We start from the raw sequence: 21,009 nt of genomic DNA, 5'->3' as shown, positions 1-21,009 counted from the left end.
ATCCACACACACAGTGTGAGCTCACATCCACGCACACAGTGGGAGCTCACATCCATGCACACAGTGGGAGCTCACATCCATGCACACAGTGGGAGCTCTATCCATGCACACAGTGGGAGCTCACATCCATGCACACAGTGGGAGCTCACATCCATGCACACAGTGGGAGCTCTATCCATGCACACAGTGGAGGCTCATGTCCGTGCACACAGTGGGAGCTCTATCTGTGCACACAGTGGGAGCTCTATCCATGCACACAGGGGGAGTTCTATCCATGCACACAGTGGAAGCTCATACCCATGCACACAGTGGGAGCTCATACCCATGCACCCAGTGGGAGCTCATATCCATGCACACGGTGGGAACTGATATCCATGCACATAAAGCTGATGATATCCATGCACAGAGTAAGAGCTCATATCCATGCACAGAGTGAGAGCTCATTATGTGCTTATACCTACATAATCAAGCCATATTCATGCACACAGTGGAAGCTCATATCCATGCACATAATGGGAGCTCACATCCACACACACAGTGGGAACTCATGTCCATGCACACAGTGGCAACTGATATCCATGCACACAGAGCTGATGATATCCATGCACATAATGGGAGCTTATATCCATGCACAGAGTGAGAGCTCATTATGTGAGAGCTTATACCTACATAATCAAGCTCATATCCATGTACAGAGTGGAAGCTCATATCCATGCATATAATGGGAGCTCATACCTCTGCACACAGTGGCAGCTAGCTCAGTGAGACATCCACACACACAGTGGGAGCTCATATCCATGCACACAGTGTGAGCTCATATCCATGCACACAGTGGGAGCTCTATCCACACACACAGTGGCAGCTCATATCCACACACACAGTGGGAGCTCACATCCATGCACACAGTGGGAGCTCTATCCATGCACACAGTGGCAGCTCATATCCATGCACACACTGGGAGCTCTATCCATGCACACAGGGGGAGCTCTATTCACACACACAGTGGGAGCTCATATCTATGAACACAATGGGAGCTCACATCCATGCACACAGTAGAAGCTCATATCTATGCACACAGTGGGAGCTCTATCCACAGACACAGTGGGAGCTCTATCCATGCACACAGTGGGAGCTCTATCCATGCACACAGTGGAAGCTCATATCTATGCACACAGTGGGAGCTCTATCCATGCACACAGTGGGAGCTCTATCCATGCACACAGTGGGACCTCTATCCATGCACACAGTGGAAGCTCATATCTATGCACACAGTGGGAGCTCTATCCACGCACACAGTGGGAGCTCTATCCACGCACACAGTGGGAGCTCTATCCATGCATACAGTGGGAGCTCTATCCATACACACGGTGGGAGCTCTATCCACGCACACGGTGGGAGCTCTATCCACGCACACGGTGGGAGCTCTATCCATGCACACGGTGGGAGCTCTATCCATGCACACGGTGGGAGCTCTATCCACACACACAGTGGGAGCTCTATCCATGCACACAGTGAGAGCTCAGTGGTACATGCCAGATGGTCAGTGGAGTGGAGTCTTGACTGGGAAAACTCAACCACTTTAGAAAAAAACACAGTGGGAGATGTCTATGTGACTTCAGAGCAACACAGTAGTCTTGTGTCTATAAAAGGAACATAGTGAACATTTAGAAGAAATTATGGTTATCTTATTTACTGAAAAAGGGTCTTACAAAAATAGATGGAATGTTTAAAATTAGCACTAAATAAGAAGAATTTGCTAATTACCAATATGAAATATTAAATGGTCTGAAGGAACAAGAGGAAGGAAATGGCAGAGCAGAAATCACATTAATGTCCCAAGGAGACCCATTAATAGAATTGTACTTTGCTATTGGAAACGGATCACTAACTAAGAACAGACTGTCGGTGGTGCAAGTAGCTTTGTGCACAGAGACTTAAGGCAGAAGTCATGAAATTGGACGTGCATGAACCAGCTGCAAGACCCAGGCTGTGAGGCAACTTTTCCATGTCTTGGTTTTCTCCCTGAAAAAAAAAAAAAAGATAATCTTGCCTAAATCTCAGGTACAGGGGAAAAAAATGTCAATTTATCTATAAAGTTAAATGGTATTAACAATGAATCAAAAGGTAACAAAGGATATGGAATCAATAAAACAAAATTTAAAACTGTGTTGATGAAGGTAGGCTCATTTAATGCACACTAGTTGCTCTATAAAGTAGTATACAAGTTTTGAAAAGCAGTTCTGTAGTGCTAGCTATCATTTTACAGAAAATGTCTGTACACTTTGACCCAGTTTCCAATAAGTCATAAGAAAATAATGTGTAACTCTAGGTTTTTCTTTCATAGAAAAGTCTTGCACCTTCTATGAACACTCTGCTTTATTACCCACCAGGGGGCTGGTGGTGGGTGCAGTCCACCCAGGATGCAAGCAGTAGGGGCGAGTCTCTGTCAATCATTTAAAAACAATAATAAAACTAACTAAAAGCTGGGATTCTCTGCTTTATGTACTAGATTTTTAAATAATGCCAAGAAAAAAGTATTGCTCCCTAAAAAGGCCTTTTGTTAGCATAAGTTCAAAATAACTGTTGAGGTTACTATTGAGTTTTAAAATATATTTAATATTCAAATTCACATATTGTAACACGCATTTTTTTTTTGAGAAAAAGTCTCACTCTATTCCAGATACATGGGGAGGTGGGAGAGCAGGAAAGAGGTGGGAGGGTCATCTGAGTCCAGAAGTCAAAACTGCAGTGAGCCATGATTGTGCCACTGCACTCTAGCCTGGGCGACAGTGTGAGACCCTGTCTCAGAAAAAAAAAAGAAAAAGGAAGGAAGGAAGGAAAAAAGGAAGGAAGGAAGGAAGGAGTAGGAGAGAGATAAAGAAAGAAAGAAAAGAAAGAAAGAAAAGAAAGAAAAAAAGAAAGAAAGGAAAGAAGAAAGAAAGAAGAAAGAAAGAAAAGAAAGAAGAAAGAAAGGAAGGAAGGAAAGAAAGAAAAAGAAAGAAAGAAAGAAAGAGAAAGAAAGAAAGATTAAAAATGGTCAAAGGTATGAACTGTTAGGTGTAACATTTTTGTTTGGAAAGTGCAAATTTAAGTCATGCAATATGTTTTAATAAAGTTTACTGAATTTCAGTGTCTTCAACATTGAAATGTATCACTTTCCAAGTATTGGTTGTTGCTTTAAAAATAATTTCAAGAAAATCATCATCATCACTGAGCTGTTCATAAGTGTTAACTGAAAATGGTCTTTGACGTAGAGCAGGGTGCAGAAAGGCGAGTGGCCACGGGTGCCAAGCACAGCAGGAACCCCATATGAGCCCAAGAGAGAGGGGCCCAGCTTGTGCAGCAGACCAGCCAACTCTGCTGCTGGAACTGTGGAGGAACAAAGGGGAGTTAAGAGGTCGTTAGAAAAGAGACAGACTGTAAATGGTAAAGCCACAATGTGCTTTTGCTTTTAATGAAATCTTGAGCATGAAATAGGAAAGATGAGAGAAGTGAACCTAGTCCAAGAATGATTGTTTGTGCCTTTAGAAAGGAAGCAAGGATGCAGCGAAGGAGGAAGGGAATATGTGGTTGTGGACCCACAAACAAAACCACCACCAACACACTTGCAAAATCGTGAATGACTCTTGGTATGAATATTATTGCAAGGTAATTTTCAGAAAACAAAATCAGATTTTAAGCATTCCTGTAAGAAGGCCACGTAAAGAATAATTGCCAATTTACCTGTGGAGCAAGAAAACATGGTAAATTTAAAATAGTAAATTAAGAATACCATTCTTCTAAAAATGTACACTTTTAACTTGCAACTGATACATGATAATACTACAGTAACAAATAACAACTATTATTAAGCAATTAACAATCGCTAAATGCTTCTGTAGTCCCTCCTTTGGGAGGCCAGGAGTTCAAGACCTCATCTCTACCAAAAACAAAAAAGAAAGAATTAAACTATATACAAAAGTACAGATGAAATAATGTGATGTCTGGAGTGGGTACCATTGTGTTCCCCAAAAAGATATATTGAAGACCTTCCCTATGTTACCTATGAATGTGACTATTTAGAAATTGGGACTTTGCAGACGTAATAAAGTTGAGATGAGGTCCTCTGGGTCAGGGTGGGCCTTAATTCCAGTGTGACTCTCCAGTTGTATCTAATAAAAAGAGGGAATTTGGGCTCAGGTGCAGAGGATGCAGGAAGCCCCATTGTGTGGAGGCTGAGATGGGGACTGGAGGGCACGTCTACAAGTCAGGGAGCTCCAAGGACGGCCGGCAGCCACTGGGAGTTGGGCAGGGCCTGGAACAGGTTCTCACCCAAAGCCTGGGAAGGAACCAACCCTGCCAACACCTTGATCTCAGACTTCAGGCCATCAGCACTGAAGGGAAATACATTTCTGTTGTTTTAGCCACCTCGTCTGCGGGGATTCCTCACGCAGACCTAGGAGACTGATAGATGCCTGACATGTCTTCTCCAGTAAATGAAGGGAGAATTACGGATGAAGCTGGAGGAACTGTGGATCCACAGCCGTGACAACAGGGTGATGGGTTCCAGGGAACAGTTTGTGCAACTTACCATTTCATGTTTTCTAATATAAGCAAATAAGCATGTATATTTCTTCTTTTCATGGACAAATGTTTCCAATACTTTACATGCTTTTCTTCATCTTGCTTTTTCCCTTAGCATACGCTAGAGATATTTCTCACTCATTTTGTAAATTTTGCATATGTTTACGTTGTGTGAAAATGCTGTATCTCTTCCTCTTCAATCTCACACCTGGGACACAACCTGGGACAGCCAGGCTGTTTTCTAGCTTGTTTACTTGCAATTCTATTGCAAATTGAGCCCCATACATCGTCTACTATTTGTGCTCAGGAGGCTAAATCCCCGGAGGTAGGATTACTTTTTCTAGAGAAAAGTGATATAATATTTGGCCAGATATTGCAAAACTTCCCACTCACACCAGTTTAGCATTTTGCATTCCCACCAGCTTGTAAAAGAACGCCCTGTCTTATAGTCAACAGAAGAGGCTACTTTTTTAAAGAGATGATTGTATTTTAATTTAGTTTTAATTTGTGTTTTTCTTGCAATGAATGAAGTTCAGTATTTTTTTTAAAAAAACATTTCTTTATGAACACTGTTCATATACTTAATGTATTTTTATATGCTTATTGATCTTTCTGTTCTGTGGTTTTAGAAGTTCTTAATGTAGATGGACTGCCAACCCTTTGTGTGTGATATAACTTGTCAATATTTTCCATTTATCATTAGCTTATGCTTTTTACCATGCAGATATTTTTCATATAATTAAACCTACCACATTTTCTCTATTGCCTCTGGATTTTGAGTCATGCGGAATAAAATAATAGATCTATGTTTCTGTAGAGAGGTTCATCTCCTGCATTTCAATATGATCCATTTGGAGATTATCTTAGGATACACTGTGAGGAATGGGTCCAGTTTTGTCTTTTCACTAAACACCGTTCCTTATGCTCACATGGGAAGGGGCTAGAATTCTCCACGTTCTGAAGAGCTTCTGTGCACAGCCTGGTGACTCCAAGCGTGGCACGAGAACCCTCCTGGAGGCTGGCTGGAGATGCAGAATCTCAGAGCCCACCCAGACCTTTGAGCCAGAATCTAAATTTTAACAAAATACTCAGGAGGTTCCTACATTTGAGAGGATTCAAGTTCGAGAAGGACTAATATTCAAAAGATAAGTTTTTCTTTTGGCTTTTTACCCAAAATAACACGCAGATTAAAAAATAAATAGTGCCTTCCATTAACCTCGCCATACTAAGACGGCACATTGACATTTTTTCAATTAGGGACCCCATGTATTGTACGATGATCGAGTCTTAATGTTTGTATGAAAATCATGGAAGGTGACAAAAGTGCCCCTCAGCACCGTTCTTTTTCACTAATGTATACTACTATACTGTGTAAATGTACTTAAAATATTTATATATCCTCTTTTTATATTCTGAGATGTCCCAATATTTTTCACCAATGTAAATCATTACAAATTGTACTCCTAAAAGCAGTTCTTTTTATCTGTATTTTTCATTTCAAAAGTGTGCTAGAATTTTTCTCAGGTGTATATTTAGGAATAGAAACGTAGGGTAGGAGAAGGTATGCAAGCTCAGGTGATCATGCACGTTGAGTTGTGATCATGCAAAGGGCCACCCCCGAGTAGTGTGGGAGCGTGGCACCCCCGGCCAGCGTCATGCATGGGTGACCTTCATCAGATCAGGGCTTGTGAACTGACATCTATCTAGTCAAATGTATTGACTTTGGTTATCCAATTACTTCACGTTATGCTTATAAAAGTTGTTTGATAGTTTTAGATTTCAAAATGGTTACTTTTTATTTAATGCTTCTATCCTCTTGAATTAGTAAAAAATAATTCACCTTTGTGGAACAGAAGACCCAACTTGGAGCATCTTAAATATGTGGAGACTTTTTTTCCCCAAATAATAGGGAGTCAAGAGACACACAGTTGGTGGCACTGCTTCATCTCTGCTGTGAGGAGACAGATCTTACAGTCACTTTTATGAGCTGGGCTACGTTCTCACGGAGCATTGAGACCCACAGAGCCGTGGGAGTCAGCAGCCGCCTGAGCCCTCCTCGCCCATTGTGGTTCCTGGAGCTGTCCTTGTAGGATGTGTGCGAGGATGTCCTGTCCCACTCTGTTCTTCTAGGTGGTCAGAGAATTTAAGAGAAAAACAGGAAGCTGTTTCTCACGAGTTGAAGCCTGTGTGATCCACTAACGATTACATTTCATCCCTATTTTATTTTCTGAAATTTCTGTTAAACTCAGATAGTAGCTTATCTGACAATTTCAGTTTCCCAGGGGCTGAGTACTGTGTTTTTTCTCTGTGCCCTCATGGTTTTAATAGCACCTTCGGAGGGACGGGTCACGACTGGGAGTGGCGCCCGCTTAGGGCCCTTTTGCGGGGCCCCTCCTGCTCCTGCCTGCAGCGTCACCTCCCCCTGGCGCGGGCACAGTCCTGTGTGTATCTCGTCACCCCGCAGGCTGCAGGATCCTGAGCTCAGGATGCGAGTGAGTCTTATTTCTTCTCCTGCATGGTCCAGACGAGGGCCTGCGCTCTGGATCTTTGTATTTAAGCGTGTGGCCAGGGAAAGGAACACACCAGGCTGTGACAACCAGACTTCCTCTCTCCAGTGAAGAAAACAAGCAAAAAATACAGCGATTAAAACTAAAATGTACGGCTTGATTGAGTCTTTTATCATGGAATTCATTGCTCCTATAGGTCATCCAGTGCACAATAAGGGAACTCACTACACATAAAAATGAAACAAAATGTTCCCTTGTCCGCTAGTTTGATTTGGTTATTACAGCAGCTCTACTTCAAATTTTAAAAAATAGAAATTGGGGGAAAGCGATGCTTCCGTGTGCCCTTCAAGCTCACGCTCGGGGGGCTGCGGCTTCCTGTTTACCAGCCCTTGCCTGGACCATCCATTTGCCGTCTCTGCCACCGGCCCACAGCCCGTTCATAAAAGAGATTTCTGTTTACCGCCTGCTATTTAGAGTTCTTCCATCAAAGTTCGATTTGCAGTGTTTTACTCCATTATGTTGTCCTTCTCCTTTCCACCAGCTGTTTTCCCTGACTCAGTGGCATTCAGATGAGCATGGCTCACCTATGCCCACGTCTCCCTGTCCACCGTCACTGGCGGTCGCTGACCTCGCTCTGCTGTGCCCCTGGCAGGCCCTCCTCAAACAGTGGGGTGGAAGCCTTGCAAACCGGGGCAGGGCTGGAGCCACTGGCCAAAGGGCAGCGGGGAGCCAGCTGCATGGGTCAGATCCATGCAGTGCTGCTTCCTGCCCAAGAGCACCTGTGTGGCTCAGTTATTTTCCTGTCTTTACCAGCACCCGGCACAACGCTTTCTACACCTTTTGCTGAATAGAATTAAAATCCAAATGTAATCTTAGATGATGGTTACGAGACATGTCTTGCCTAGAGGATGAGTGAATATGGCCCAGTGTATTAGTCTGTTCTCACATTGCTTTAAAAAAAAAATGCTGGTGACTGGGTAATTTAAAGAACAGAGGTTTAATTGACTCATAGGTCCACAGGCTGTACAAGCAGCATGGAGGCTTCTGCTTCTGGGGAGGCCTCAGGGAACTTCCGATCATGGCGGAAGGCGAAGAGGGAGCCAACTTGCCTTTCACGGCTGGAGCGGGAGGAAGACCAAGAAGGGAGGTGCCACACACTTTTCAAAACCAGATCTCGTGGGAACTCACTCACTTTACAGCACCAAGGCAGGTGGTGCTAAAGCATTCATGAGAACTCCACCCCCATGACCCCACCACCTCCCACCAGGCCTCAACACTACGGACCAGAATTCAAAGTGAGATTTGGGTGGGGACAAATCTCACATTTGCCTGCGGGGCTCTCTGCGTGCCTGCGGGGCCCCTGTGTGCCTGCAGGGCCCCTGCGCGTGCCTGTGGAGCCCCTGCGCGTGCCTGCGGGGCTCTCTGCGTGCCTGCGGAGCCCCTGTGCGTGCCTGCGGGGCCCTGTGCTTGCCTGCGGCGCCCTGTGAGTGCCTGCCGAGCCCCTGCGTGCCTGCGGAACCCTGTGCGTGCCTGCGGCGCCCTGTGCGTGCCTGCGGGGCCCTGTGCGTGCCTGCGGCGCCCTGTGCGTGCCTGCGAAGCCTCTGCGTGCCTGCGGGGGCCCTATGCGTGCCTGCGAAGCCTCTGCGTGCCTGCGGGGGCCCTGTGCGTGCCTGCGAAGCCTCTGCGTGCCTGCGGGGCCCTGTGCGTGCCTGCGGGGCCCCTGTGCGTGCCTGCCGAGCCCCTGCGTGCCTGCGGGACCCTGTGCGTGCCTGCGGCGCCGTGTGCGTGCCTGCGGAGCCCCTGCGTGCCTGCCGAGCCCCTGCGTCCCTGTGGGGCCCTGTGCGTGCCTGCGAAGCCTCTGCGTGCCTGCGGGGGCCCTGTGCGTGCCTGCGAAGCCTCTGCGTGCCTGCGGAGCCCCTGCGTGCCTCCCGAGCCCCTGCGTCCCTGTGGGGCCCTGTGCGTGCCTGCGGAGCCCCTGCGTGCCTGCGGAGCCCTGTGCGTGCCTGCGGAGCCCCTGCGTGCCTGCGGAGCCCTGTGCGTGCCTGCGGAGCCCCTGCGTGCCTGCGGAGCCTCTGCGTGCCTGCGGGGCCCTGTGCGTGCCTGCGGAGCCTCTGCGTGCCTGCGGGGCCCTGTACGTGCCTGCGGAGCCTCTGCGTCCCTGTGGGGCCCTGTGCGTGCCTGCGGAGCCTCTGCGTGCCTGCGGAGCCCTGTGCGTGCTTGCGGAGCCCCTGCGTGCCTGCGGAGCCCCTGCGTGCCTGCAGAGCCTCTGCGTGCCTGCGGAGCCCTGTGCGTGCCTGCGGAGCCCCTGCGTGCCTGCGGAGCCCTGTCAGGGAGCTACAGGGTCACCCATCAAGACTCTCATGCATGAGATGGAGCCACCGTCCTGCCAGGGAACTACAGGGACACCCACTGGCACTCTCATGCATGAGATAGGTTATCTCATTTCACCCACGCACTAAAGTAGAAAAGAAAGACTTGCAAGGTTTAATATCACTTGGACAGATGTGGTAGCGGCTCCAACCCTGTTTGCGGGGCTAGAGCCCGTGAGAGCACCCCGAAGGATGCCCCTAGGGTGCCTGTGATGGCAGTAAGCAGGGCCCCAGAAGAGGCTTCCCAGGCACACCCCGTCTTGTTTCTCCTGGTGACGTGGTGCTATGCCGGCACGGCGCCCTGCTGCTGAGTGGGATCCCTGCCCTGAGAGAGCAGCTGAGAAGGAGACTCGGGCTCGGCTCTGAGGGAAAGCAAAGGCGAGGAGCAGAGGCAAGGCCTGGGCCCCGGAGTGAAGAGACCAACTGAATGCTAGGCCACAGCCGCGCCAGGCGTAGCCCTGGGCCCACCTCGGCCATACCCACCTCTCGCCTTGGAAATGGAGGCAGCTCTCCTCTATTTCAGAGCGCTGGGGACATCGTACATCATTCCAACATTTGTCACTTTTTTCAGTAGCACCCCATGATCAGACACTGCCTCGTTGTCCTTCAGGCTGGCTACTTCCCAAGCCTTAGAGACTGAGAGAATGGCGTCCGAAAAACTAGAAAAACACATTTCATTTGCATGTTCCTTGATGATGTAATATTTTACAATAAGTCATGGTGAGAAACTTTACATTCAAGTCTGTTCAACTTTGTTGTTGTGTGTTCTTGTATAACAATCAGGGGAAAAGTGAATTTTCAACATTGCCTTTATGGCCTCAGGCTTCCATAATTTGGCTTTAAAAAATCTGTTATTTTAATGATTGAGTCTTCTACTCCATCGTAGCTGTGGGTGATGGTGAACTCACTCCGAGAACACCACATTCTGAGGCTTCCAACCCTGCCTTCAAACCATCACACAGGTGTGTTAAGCTGTACTTTTCACCATGGAACAGGTTTCTCCCCAGTGCTGTGTGAAGCTTCTTTTGTAAGCATGTATAAGCTCCACCCATTCACGAGGGAGGAGCCCTCATGACCTAATCACCCCCTGAAGGCCCGGCTCTTAACGCTACTGCATTGGAGATTAAGCTTCAACAAAATCGTGGGGACACTCAGGCCTGGCAAGGAGCGAGTGGACGGGAAATTTGGGGAAAACACAGCTTTATGCCACCTGCTGTCTGACTCATATGAGCTAAGACACGACTTAAAAGGAGAAAAGGTCTTTGTTGGAAGACAGGGAAGGAGAGCAAAAGAAAGATAAAACACGTGGAAAGCACGATACTTGTTTTTTGGAGAGACATCATGAGCAGTTAAGATAAATAAACTTTCCTGCTAGGACAGGCTTCAATCCACGCCATCCTCCCCATGAACTAACCACATTCCACGGCCAACTCACCTAACTCTTTAGGCCCATTTTTTTTCATCTGTAAAATTTCATTATTGTGATAAGCATGACTAAAGCTTACACATCTGAAAGGCACGTCTCAGTTGAGAAACAGCCCGTCAGTGGAAACATTTCCTCCTTTATTCGCTGTGCTGACCCCTTTCCCAGCCTCCACACTTTTACATGTTCATTGCAGACTCTCCTGCTTCTTGCTGTTCCTGACGCTATAAGCCTGGATTGGACCCGGCCAGGATTTCGTGGTTGTCCTTTGCCATGACGGGGTTCCAGGAGGAAGCTGCCCCCTCCACTCTGACCACCTTGGCCATAGAGGTGATTGCTGAGGTGGGGGAGGCATTTGAGCAATAATGAGGGTTTCTCAAGTGGAAGGAAAATTAAAATGTCTCCTGCTGAGTCCTAGATTTGCCCCAGAACAGCAGCAGAAGCAGCCCCAGCAGTCTCCCTGACCCCTGACTGGACTCTGTACCCCGAGGGCCAACGCTCCCAATTCAGTCAGTCTCCAACCCCTGCAACATGAGCTCATGGAACCTGCTAGGTTCATGGAATAAGCTCATGGAACTTATTTTAGAATGTTATTTCTGTATGTACTTTCTCACGGCCATGAGTCCCCGTGGGCGTGAGTCAGGCCGTACACCTCGCCGGATGGGAAGCGCCTGTCGTGGGTGCTAGTGATCAGGAGGCGTCCAGTAAGTGATGAATGCACAGATGGACACGTGAAGAAATGGGTGCGTGAATAAATGAATTTATTAAGAAATTGTTTCATACATTCACTGCCTTTCAGGCTTGAAAATGGATCCTTCAATTTATATTAGTGACCCAAAACCATCTGTAAAACAGGGTAATTTTATTTCATTTTGGGAGACACACTGAACTTTGGTTTTTAAGAATGTTATGAGAAGTCCAAATAGTTTCAAAAACTGTTTTTATGTAGCTTTTGTTAAATATTTCTCTAATAATAATTCATGTGGGTGGTGTCTGATTAACGGGTAAATCACATGTGTCCAGATAGAAATCCAAATCCTAATATTCATGTAGATTACATTTTATTACGTGCCGGGTAAGAGTGGGAAGTAGAGAGAGGAAGTCAGGAAGAGGCAGGATGTGCACTTGAGCCACGCAGCCCTCAGCAGAGGCTGCCACCAGGAACACACAGCCTTCAACAGAGGCTGCCCCCGGGGTCACGCAGTCCTTGGCAGAAGCTGCCACCAGGGACAGCTCCGTGTGCACCTCCAGAGACACAGACCTGACTTGGGCAGGACAGCAGATGTTCCAGGATGAAAGCATTTCCTGCATTTTCAAGCCATTCGCATTTGCCATGGGGCTTTGATTTACCTTTCAGTTTATCGCTTCTCAACAACCCCTTCATTAAGTAATTCTTGTATTTTTGGCTCTCCAGGGTTAAAATTCGAATCCTCTTTTGACAAATAAGGATACTCAAGTGTTTAGATTTAAGGAGCTCACCAAGGCATACACACAGCTGGTGAGGACAGACGGGGTCCTGGTGCTGAGTCTAGTGTACTCCACGGCCATGATGCAACCTGTGAGTTTGTGTGTTAAGCAACCCTTGGTTTAGGGACCCACTGCAGCTGGATCGGTGAAATCCTTTTACTTCAAAGTAACAGCTATTGGATACCCCTGCCACTCATTCTCAATGGTGTCACTTGTTAAGGGAGACAGGCATAAAAACACAGCACCATCATGTGGCTCACGGAATGATGAGAGGGTCTTCGCCTTTTACAGACGCATTAGCACCAAGAGGCCGGCTTGTCCAGCTGGAAATGGCTTTGTGAGGTGAAGACACCCAGCTATAAGCTTCGTGGGGCATCTGTGCCACTGCACACAGCTGGTGAGGAGCCACACATGAGCTATTTTGCCCAAAGCATCGATGGCATGGCTCCCGTTGCAATCCAGCAACAAGATGCATGGTGAAGAGTGGCCGCTGTCCCCATGGAGATGAGCCGCGTGACCCACAGACCAGCCAAGGAACCAGCTTCCTCACCGTAAGCAATGCACACTGTTTTCCGCTGTCTCCCCCGGTGGGAGGAGACCCTAAACCACAACATCAGGATGTGTAAATCACTAACCATGTGCTCTTCAGGAGCGGAGATTCTCACCACGGCATGGCACTCCTCTTCCTGGACACGGGGTGAGGCTGCGTTCCCCAGCCCCTCGCTGTGAGGTGCAGCTGTGTGACCAAGTCCTGGCCAGGAGACTGTGAGGGAGAGCGATGGCCACCGCCTCTAGACCTCCTCTGAAATCCCACCAGTTCCCCTCAGCTGCCTCGTTTATATCCATGTGCAGACGTCCACGAAGCTACTGGAGCCCAAGGGAGGATCCCAGATTCCTGGGCGGTGGTGTGGAGCACAGCACTCATCTGGCCCATGTTTGACAGCCATGCAAGTGAACAATACATTCTTAGTTTGGTAAGCCACTAAAATTCGGAGGTGTTATTACAATAGTGAGTCTACTCTGAGGAATACATCATGTCTTTTATTTCCTATAACTTTAAACTCTTAGAAACTTGGAAATTACTGATTCTCATATTTTATTAACCATGACTTAGTTTAGCAGAGTGGATAGAAGCAATAACAATATCTGAATCTGTGTAGGGCTCTCCAAGACATGTGGCCAGTCAGGGTGCAGTAGCTCACAGAATATCTTTAGGTCTTTTTTGCCTAACAATGATTAAATGTCTGCCACATAGCTGCCGAAGGCGCAGGTAGAAACAGTATTTAAGTATTGCAGGAAAACAGGTGTTACCTACCAATGTAGTCAGGGTAGAACTTAGCAGGATGGGAAGCGTTGGAGCCAGCTGAGCTCCTGGCACCGAGTTCCCAGCTAGACAGGGATAGTCCATAGGACAGGACCCCATCGGGGGCAACAGTGATTCTCAGCAAAATGCACACTTGCAATTGAGACAATGCAGATACAGAGAAGCACGTGAGCAGGTGTCCATCAGGCACCCAGCTTCAATCTGCAGTGTTCGATCTGAAAAAATAAGGATATTCAAGGCATGAACTCACCTTCAGGCAGTGTGAAGTTGAATTGGGGACACAAGATTAATACAACTGAAATAACACTAAGCAAAATTAGAGAGAAGAAATACAGTTCTCATCTGCCCCTCACCACGAAGACCACGTGACATCACACAGCAAGCCCTACCCAGGCAGGAATGAGGCGGCCATGCCTAAGCTTGGCCTCACAAGAACCCTGAGCCCTGCAGAGCCAAGAAAGGGCAGAGGAGGGTCTGTGGGAATGGAAGCCCCTGGAGGCAATTCCTCCCAGACCCTTCATTTCCTGATCAGCACAATAAATGCAGCGTGCGGTGTGACTCCACAGTTTCGCGAAGGTAAACTGAGAATACTTGTGAACGTGCCTTCTAGAAGGAAAGCATGTGCATATCTATGGCTTGTAATTACCCGCTTCCTACACTGAATTCCTGGACACCAGGGCCATACCTTGCACCTCTGAATCCACAGAGACTAGAAGAATGCCCGGCCCAAAGCAAGCAGTCACTATGTATATTCTAACTTATTAAAAAGTATGAATGGACGAGTGAAACTTTTTCTATCTCTTTTTTTTTTTTTTTTTTTTTTTTTGAGACGGAGTCTCGCTCTGTCGCCCAGGCTGGAGTGCAGTGGCGCGATCTCGGCTCACTGCAAGCCCTGCCTCCTGGGTTCACACCATTCTCCTGCCTCAGCCTCCCAAGTAGCTGGGACTACAGGTGCCGCCACCACGCCCGGGTAATTTTTTGTATTTTTAGTAGAGACAGGGCTTCACCGTGTTAGCCAGGATGATCTCGATCTCCTGACCTCATCATCTGCCCACCTCGGCCTCCCAAAGTGCTGGGATTACAGGCGTGAGCCACCGCGCCTGGCCTTCTATTTCAAATTAGATGAAACTTCTGGTGAGATTAAAACAACATGCCTTGTTCAGCGATAAGAGTCACCCTTTCTCTATCCCCTCTTCTGGACAGACCCCTTCACAGCAAAACCCACGTGAACCTCGTCCAACTGCAGGCCGTGCACAGCAATGTCTCCAGGCAAAAGTTTTTAATTTTCTTTGGTTTGGGAATTTTATTTTATATTGGACTGAGTAACTCAGTTTCAAGGGGCTAGGTCTCCAACATGTTACAGTTCATGGAAAGGACACATCTGGAGTGTAATTTACAATGTATCTGGGCACATATGGTTTAAAAGTTATTTGTGAATGCTATACCGTGGGTCTTTTATCTTAAAATTACGTAGCATTTTCAGATTCAAAAGCAAGTGCTTGTGAGTCAGCTCTCACAATTTGTCTCAGTCTCAAAAGCAGACTGAGAGACCTGGGAGATTATGTTAACTGACTGTTTTCCTAGCAAGCAGTTGTATTTTAAAGGGGACTCAGCATTCGGAGGAAAGAGAAGCCTGGATGTTAAAGGCATGTCCTCTGGTTTCAGAGGCTTTCAAGCCCAGTGGGATTCACTGCAGCATCCCCAAGCCAGCCTCATCTCATGACCTGGTTTTTACAAAAATGTGCCTAGAAATATTGAGAACTGGGAGCTTAAAATTCAAAACTTCAGCTAACTCTAGAAAGTCTTGTCATGGATGTAGAGACAGCTCTTCAGAGAACTGAGGGACTGACAGAGCTTCTACAACTCCAATTTCTATACAGGACTTCAACAACAACAAAGAGAAAAGCAAAAAACAAAAAGGCGGGGGAAGGCTAAATCCCGAGTGATGAATACACAGACAGGAAGGAGATAGAAAACCCAGCTTTTCTCAGAGAACACGAAGGTCAGGAAGTCCATAGACTGGGGACTGCGAGCTTTTCAGTTGGGTTCTGTGGGCACACGGGTGGCGGGACAGCATTGACTTTTGTGTGATACTATAATAGATTCTGTAAACTATACTTTTGTTTTTTAACTTTTAAGTTCAGGGTACAAGTTCAGGTTTCTCACACAGGTACACTGTGTCACGAGGGTTTGCTGTACAGACTATCTCACTACCCAGGTATTAAGCCTAGTGCCCATTCGTTACTTCTTCTGACCCTCTCCCTCCTCCCGCCTGCCACCCTTTGACAGGTCCCAGTGTCTGCTGTTCCCATCTATGTGTCCCTGTGCTCGACCATTTACCTCCCACTTGTAAGTGAGAACACGCGGTGTTTGGTTTTCTGTTCCTGTGTTAATTTGCTAAGGGTAGTGATTGCCAGCTTCATCCACGTCCCTGCAAAGGACATCATCGCATCTTTTTTATGGCTGCATAATACTACACTTTCAATCCTTAATTTTTAGGATTCTATGTTGAATGCATGTGTATTCACAGATGCTGCAGCGTACATCTGTCTTTTCCTCAGGAAAAAGACCAGGAATCTGAAAGGACATCGAGGAGTGGCCGTGAACACACCGTGTGCCATGAGGTCATGGAGACCATAACACGGTGGGGATGTTGGATAAACTGCTCACATGTTACCCTCCCAGGGACACAGTTCTCTTACTGGACACAGGAAAGCATTCATTCATTCATTTTACAAAATATATTGCTTTTCTGTAAAGAACACAGGACTATAAAGATACATTAAATGTAGCCCCAGCTGCCCCTAAGAAGGTTACCGAGACAGACCAAAACCAAAATACGAATAATAACACCAACCAACTAGACACGCAAACAACCAAAACATTCACCCTTCCCTACGCTAAGGGAAACAGCGGGATTGTAGGGACAGGTGTCCAAACAAGACTAGGTGCTTAGGGAGGGTTTAGTAAAAAGTAGAGCTTGAGAGAAACCTTAAAGGAGATAAATAAGCGAGCAAGGTGAAAACACTAATTACTGGCATTCTGGGAAAAGGAAATACCATTTCTAGAGACACAAATGTATGTAAATGCACGGCATATTTGCAGAATATAAATAATTTCTGTGAATAAAATACACCAAATTAGATAAATATAGCTAAATAGTATAAGCTTTATCCTAAGGGCTATGGAGAGTCATGAAGGTCACTCAGCACCCCACATATAAGGTGGAAAACTCACTCATGTGGCAGGCGGCCTGGGGGGAATCTGGGTGGGACGTGTCTGGAACGTCATTGCACTTGTGTTAAGTAATGACCACTGGGGTGAAGAATGGGAAGAAATTCAGAAGCAACTTCACATATACAGGATTTGACCTGGGTCTGTAGGGCGGGGAGGCCGCAATCATGGAAAGCAATGTTTGGAGTCGGCAATATGGAGTCCCAGCGTTTGGGGTCATTCAGGAAATGCTCATAAGGGAACAGGAGGAGGAAGAGCAACTTCTCTGTCCTGAGGCTGACACACCCGATCCGCGCCTGGTGCTCACACTGACCTTCTGCCCACAGAGCTGTGCGGCATTAGCCCTGGTAAGGGTGCTTGTCTTGCTTGCTTTAATCTGGGCTTCCTGTAGGCAGGCACTTTCTTAGGTGTTCAGCAAATGTTTGTTAAGGAAACAAACAAATGGATAAATTCCTCTCTTGCCTTGTGTACATCTCACAGTAGAAAAGTGTGGACTTCCCAGTTTGCAATTAGGTTTCGTGAAATTTACCACACTTCTCTTTTCTGATAAGATTATTTTGTGAATGAATGTGACATCGCAGTACATACGGCTTAATACAGCAGCAAGGGAACCACAGTTGCCTCTAAGAGCTCTCTGGTTCACACGGAAGTGAATTTTCTTGTTCACCTGTTACCTCAGCCGGATTATCGGAAATGTTCTTCATCTCTCAAAGCAGCCACACAATTAGGTAGAGGCAAGACCCCAATAAAAAACAGATGCTGCCTGCTTCAGAAACAAGGCTTTCTTGGGAACATAATTTCAAGGTTTGAAGCATGAGTTATTTCCCCAAAGCAATAGAATTGTTGATCATGTTAGATTCCCAAGAACATTATTTTTAAAAGCCTGCTGACAAAATTGGTTAGTGTATTTCAGCCCCGGCAGGCGCTTAGTCAGAATGGCTTTGCTCTCCAGGGAAACACAGAAGGTGGAAATGCACAATTATTAGGATTGAGGTCACCGATAAAGCTTCACTCATTGAAAAAAAAATTAATATAAATATATAAATTGCATGCACACATACATATGAAGTGTAGTTAATTTTCATTTTCCATTTCAAGATGCATTTTTGTTTTCTGACGAATCTGTTCTTGTAACAATCCTTCCTATTATAATACAACAGCTTTATAATGTCTTTTAAAGTATTAAAAGCAAACTCAGAAATGTTGTGCCTTTTACCTACAATTTTAACCTATTTTGTCCATCCTTGGTCTTAAAATACTAACTTTAGCAATCAGGCAAAATCATCATAGCTCAGGTATCCCATTTAGCAATGACATCAAGTGGCGATTTACCCTGAAATTGTATGAGGACCACACAAACACCCAATGAGCTCAGCAAATAGTGGGCACTTAATTCACATTTGTTGAATGAATAAATAATAAAAAGAGCAATTATTTTCATTGAGCCTTTGATTAATTGAGTTTCAGATATTATAGTTTGAGTTTGGACTATAATATAGTTCCAAACTATAATATAGTTTGGAATGTTGCCTTGGTCATGTTGCAAATACCTGGAATATTGGGAATGTAAGTGCAGTGAGCCAGTACGACACAGTCATCTGTTTCTCAAGAGAAATGCTCGAAGGCATTCAGGAGATTCAGGAAATTCACTGATGCCCAAGGGCTGGGTAGCGTTTGATTCACAAATGGAAAAACGATGGAACAATGCCTCATGTCCTCCTGAAGCACATGATAATTTCTGAGCATACAAATAGTTGAGGATGGCTACTGCATCCTGCATTTTTTAAACACTTGGCAAAGTGGTTTCTTTAATTGTACTACTTTCTCCAGAATCAAAGTAAAAGAATTCATAGCAAAAGCCTAAACTTACAGAAACGAATAAAAGATCCCTGTCCTTTGTTTTTGTGTCCTGAAGGAGTCCGCCATTGCTGTGACGATTTGATTTACCCGCCCAAATCCTTCACTGCACATGGAAACACGATCCTCCCTGAGGTGGCCTCCGGGAAGCCGCACAAGACGCCTCCCATTTCGGGGAACCAAGAAGCAGCGCTCGCAACAACTGTCCTCAGTCACCCGCACCGTAACGTTGAAGAAAAACGCGCCAAACTTTGATGGAATACATTGCACAACGCTGCAGCTTTGGCTTTTCAATATGCACTTGGGAGTATAAAAGCATTCGCTGAGAAAAGAAAGAAAATCAACCTAAGCCACAAATGACAGACTATGCATGTTAAAAGTCCAAAACAAATTAAGATAAACTGTTAGAATTTAGTAAAGTTTCTGGATATAAGGTCAAAATTTTAAATGTAATTTTATTTGTATAATCCAGAAACACACAGAAAATAAAACAGCACTACAAAACATTTAATATCTGGAACAAATCTGCAAACTATGTACAGGGCCACTGACTCAACGTTGTGAAGATCTCTTTCACTACAAATAAATCTGGAGATTCAATGAATTCTCATTAATTGCCCAGAATTTGTGTTTGTAAAGTTTTTCAAATTCTGAAATGTATATGGAATTGCAGAAGCCAAGGACAGGTGAAGGGGCTGGGAAAGGGGCCCGGGCGCTGGCCGTGCCCTGAAGGTCCTGACACCGAGACCAGCAAAGGGGGTGCGTGGAGAAGTCCCGCAGCCAGGCAGGCGGGGACACCCACCCGTGACGGAATGTCTCCGAGAGACTTCAGCCCACAGCGTTGGATCATCAAACGCCTATAGAGAAAAGAAGGAGACTCAACCCACCTCAGGCTCACACAAAACAAACCCCAGGTGGATTGTGGAAATGAACAGGGAGGGTGAAAAAATAAAGATCCTACAAGATAACCTTGGAAAATGCCTTTATACTGGGAAAGAAAAAAATTTTCCTGACAAAACACAAACGTTGTAACCATAAAGAAAAAAATTTATTAGCCAAACTATATTAAATAGTAATATAAATAGTATAAATATAAATACAAGTGCAAATGTGCATGTATTTACACACACACACACACACATACACACACCAGGTGCAGGTTAAAATTCTCAAAAGGAAAGATGCAGGGTGTAAAACATTTCACAGGCGTCCACACAGCTCCACATTAAAATGATATGAAAGCATCACAGTGAGTCGCTGCACAGCATTCCAGTATCTCCCTGTGCCATCCTTCATCTAACTTGCCCCGTCCTTACCTTCTGCAGGTAGAGGGGTCCCAGGCTGTGGCAATGGCTCCCATGCCCGGAGGCGGGGTGGGGAGGATGCTGACTGGGAAGACGAGGGCTCCACTTGCCCCTCCGTTGCAGGAAGGCACAGGCCGTGTGCAATGCACATCTCAGGTTCTCTGTCTATAAAACAGGAACAAATCCTATCTGCCCTATTTCTGCCCAAGATTTACGGAATAATCAAGATAATAGAATTGCAATACTCTGTCTATTAATGCTATGTTAAATTGAATGATGAACAAGCATGTCACTTCACACAGATTTGGTTGTCACTCTTTCCATTCAGAATTTCAGCAGCAAACTTCCCAAGGCACGTGTCCTAGTCAGCCCAAGATACTATAACAAAGTACCATCCACTGGGCAGCTTGAACAACAGACACTCACTTCCCGCAGGTCTGGAGGCCGAGGTCCAAGACCAAGGCACCGGCAGGGCTGGTTTCGCCTGAGGCACCTTCTCCGGGGGCCGCAGCCTCTGCCGTGACGGCACCCACAGGGCTTGGCTTCTCTGTGTGGGCCCAGGAAGAGAGAGGGAGCCTGTGGGATCTGGTGCCTGTTCTCACAAGGACACTCACCCCAGCCCCCAGCACGAGGCCCCGCCCTCAGGACCTCATCAAACCCTAATCTCCTCCCCCGAGGGTGAGGCTACAACCTACGAATTTCAGAGCGACACACACATTCCATCCATAACACACTTGTCCGTTTAAGGGCATATTTTCCTTCTAGTTCTTCACTAGAAATAGAAAACATTAAAAAAAAAAAAACTGGTAAGAGGATAAAAATCTCGGTCATCCCAGTTGGCCCAAGATTTTCAAAAGAACAATCCTAACTCTGAGAAAACGCTCAGGTTTTGTTTTCCTTAGTTCTCTACTTACGGTTCCACACTTAGGCAGACTCGGCTTAAACCCATGAGGGTCTGTGG

General features: G+C 46.2%; 1 long non-coding RNA gene across 1 annotated transcript; it reads right to left on the bottom strand.

Annotated features, from left to right (window-relative positions):
• Nucleotides 1-1,473: 1,473 nt before the first annotated feature.
• LOC139357752 (uncharacterized) lies at nt 1,474-20,801 on the bottom strand. Its single transcript, XR_011611351.1, has 3 exons — nt 20,061-20,801; nt 13,811-13,868; nt 1,474-2,022 (listed from the first exon to the last, which is right to left on the bottom strand). It is a non-coding gene; the product is annotated as an uncharacterized lncRNA (long non-coding RNA).
• Nucleotides 20,802-21,009: the final 208 nt, after the last annotated feature.

This window comes from Macaca nemestrina, chromosome 13 (genome assembly GCF_043159975.1).
Source record: "Macaca nemestrina isolate mMacNem1 chromosome 13, mMacNem.hap1, whole genome shotgun sequence".
NCBI classification, from domain to species: domain Eukaryota; kingdom Metazoa; phylum Chordata; class Mammalia; order Primates; family Cercopithecidae; genus Macaca; species Macaca nemestrina.
This window is presented reverse-complemented; position numbering and strand designations above follow the sequence as displayed.